The sequence below is a fragment of the Grammomys surdaster genome, unplaced genomic scaffold (genome assembly GCF_004785775.1).
Source record: "Grammomys surdaster isolate TR1022 unplaced genomic scaffold, NIH_TR_1.0 125562, whole genome shotgun sequence".
Lineage (NCBI taxonomy): Eukaryota > Metazoa > Chordata > Mammalia > Rodentia > Muridae > Grammomys > Grammomys surdaster.
In genome coordinates, this window is record NW_021620409.1 from 1,241,142 (window position 1) to 1,244,625 (window position 3,484).

Sequence of the window (3,484 nt, forward strand, 5' to 3'; positions counted from 1 at the left end):
GGGGAGGGGAGGGGAGGGGAGGGGAGGGGAGAGGAGAGGAGAGGAGAGGAGAGGAGAGGAGAGGAGAGGAGAGGAGAGGAGAGGAGAGGAGAGGAGAGGAGAGGAGAGGAGAAAAGGAAAGTCTGCTTTCCAGGTAGTGTCAAGGCAAGTCAGAGTCTGCTGGCAGATTTCCCCACCTGCTGAGTCATAAGAGAAGGTGTACTTGAGGAGAAAGGCCAGAGGCTGAAGATTCTATTGACCTTGATGGAGGGAAGAGGAAGGATTTTGGATGGGAACAGATATCTTATGTGTATATTTCAGCAATTGTTTCTGTTAGCTTGTGGTTTACTGTGTAATATAAAAGACTATGGAAAATACACTCACTGCTGGCATGGTATTGACCTGCAGCCCCTCCCATATCTGTCTCTTGCATCTTCCTTCTTTCTGCCTTTCCTTTAGTTATTCCCCCTTAGGGGACTGTTTGACTTCTTGCTGGTGGGCCAGTACAGAGAAGAGTATCAAATTCTAGTTTCCACAAAGTTTTATGCCTGTTGTTTTCACATTCTCCAGTAAAAAGCAGCAGGACTAATAATGATTAACCTATGTTCTTTGCTTGTTGGCTTCCTAAACTCTTTTACATACTGTTTCTTTTTATAAACTTACTCAAACTGATATTATCACGACAGAATTAGTGGGAATTGTTCCCAATTCTATTTGTGGGTTTTCTGCATGTCCACAGTCTTAGCCTCTGTCCCAGCCTCCAGGGGTGAGGTTTTTATTGATTTTTATTACGTTTAAGTTTTTAGTTGACAACATTTTTTATTAACAATCGAAAAACACTTTGCACTTACAATAGGAAAATAAACGCTTCTTTGATCAATAATTAAATGAAAACTACCCAGGACCTTACAGGTCTTTCAGCAGGTGGCAGACATGATGTTCAGAAAACAGATGCTAGCTTGCTGGCATCAGTAGGATAGCGTTTTTTCCTGTGATTTGTTTAAAAATGTACCTACCAGCTGTGGCAGAAATTTTCCTGTCCAGTCTATTTGCGGGACAAATTAGCGGGAGGCCTGTGATTGGATAGAGAAGAGGGAGGCAGAGCTAAAGGTGGCAGAGACAGGGTAGCAGAAACTGGGTAGGGGGAGGAGGAAGGTGAAATGGAGGCAGACGTGAACCCGCAGTAGTATCAGGTAGTTATATCAAAAGGTTAGAATAATTGGGGATAACTTGTCTAAATTATGTGGGCATCTTGTGTATGAGATTTTATTGATATATAAATCCATTGGTTAACTAATAAGCCTTAAGAGTTTTGATTTACTGGGTTACTGGGTATTGTGATATCTAACCTCGAGAATGGTGGTTATTGCATGGGCTAGCCTAGCGCTGTGGAGGCAGCGGGGTTGGTCTAGGGGCCAGGCTAAGAGCCGTGGAGGCCGTGGGTGAAGGCTGGTGGAGGCAGCAGCCATGGGGGCCTGGCAGGCGCCACTGAGACCACCACTGGTGCCGGCATTAGTGCCGGAACATGGTGGCTAAGCCGGGAGTGAGCCAGCTGCTTCTTTTCTAATACCTCTGGTTACAATCAGCTTTCCTAACATCCAGATAATTTCTTCCTGTTCTGTTTCTCTCCCTCAGAACATTTCAGAACACCAATGCTTTCAAAGGCAAAAGGCAAATAGGGAACACCAGAAACAGTTGTATAGATAATTAAAAAACAGCATGAACCAGCCATCTCTCTGCTGAAAGTTGGAACTTTGTCATGTAGTCTCATTAGAGCTGGAACAGTGTCATTCAGTCTCATTAGCATTTTGGTCAGTGGCTCTGCCAACTGAGAGAAACAAAAATTCAGATATCATGGCAAGAAAATGTATGAATAATTGCCGTTTGGGGGCTAATTACATTTACTAGTTTTATAGTTAATGCTATCACTTAGATTATGCACAAATATCTACATTTGTAAACAAATTTAACACTACCTAAATACTCCTTACACAGTTCCGGTAAAGGGTGAAAAGAATGTACTAGACAGGGAGAAAGGCTGAAAAGGGTTATTCTCTAGGTACCAAACAATCATTGCAATTGTGAACTCACAGAGGCTTTAGATACTTGCCTTGGGCCTGCACCAGATTGTTCCTGTTCACAGTCAGGAAAGGCTAATGGGACCCTATCACAAATATCCATTAGAGAACAGATAGACAATTCAAAAAATAGTACTGGCAAAACTGGATACTCACTGTGATGAGATCAGCCTATACACTCCCTTGCCCTCCATAGGTATATGGTCTTTCATGCCATGTGTTGCTCTAGGAGACTCACATTTTAACTCCACTTATGGATCAATATACTGTACCATTTGTTAGGTACCAACCATCCAGCACAAACTGATGAATGATTTATTCTCAGTAGTAGAAAGGGAGCTATTCTATAAATTTATTGAGGTGGTTCGAGACTTTAGGAAAACATTAGTATATTTAAAATCATACCAGAGAAAACAGGCCCAAGAATTTACACCAGGCTGGGGAAATGAAATAAGTCCCTTATTCGGATGCAATAAAAAGACAGTGAACACTGCAATGGACTCATTTCAACCTATCACCTGATACCTGGTCTAGGTCAAGAAGTAAGAGATGACTTTCTGTGGAGCTTGGGCTGGGCTCTCGACCCTACTGTTGATGTTCCCTACATGGCTGCTGGCATAGACACCTGCTTGCCTTGTTGGGACCTGTACGTTGAACTTATTGTTTCCTGCTCCTGGACCTCAGATGAGCCTCTCCACTCATGGCTGGACGCTGCAGCTTTGCTGTCAATCCTTGACTCTAGTCAACTACAGCAGTAGCCCCCTCCTAGGATTTATCTGCTTTCTTCTCTTTTGATGCCTTTAGCGTGACATCATCTAGGGCTTCAGAAACGAATTCTTTTTCTCTGCTGGCTTTATTTTATTTTTAGTTTAATTTTATTTTTTTTTCATGTAGTAAATATATTATCAACGATCATTTTAGAGCGTATTTTTAATTAGAATATAATTATATTGCTTTTTCTTTTTCATTTTCTTCTAGCTCCTCTCATGTCCCATCTCCCATCTTCTCATGTCCCCCATCGTTCTAAAATTGATAGCCTCTTTTTCCTTATTATTGTTATACACACACATCTATATTTGCACAAATATATGGATACAACCTGTTGAGTACATTTTTGTTGTTTGTGTGTATATGGTTTCAGGGCTGACAAGTTTGCAATGGATAGCCAGTTAGGGGGTTCATCCCTGGGAGAAGTTAATCCTTCTCTCAGCAGCCTTAAGTTGCCTGCAGTTCTTTGTCTAGGGTGAGACTCTGATATTTTTTTTCCTCCTCTGCATTAGCATGTCTATTGATATTATAATTGCTTAAGTCTTGTTTTTTCAGCCATTTCTAGGAGAGACAGTCACACAGCAGACTTCCCGGTATTTTTTTTAAAAAAATCTCTCTGCTCTCTTTTTTCATGTTCCCTGAGCTCTGGGTGTAGGAAT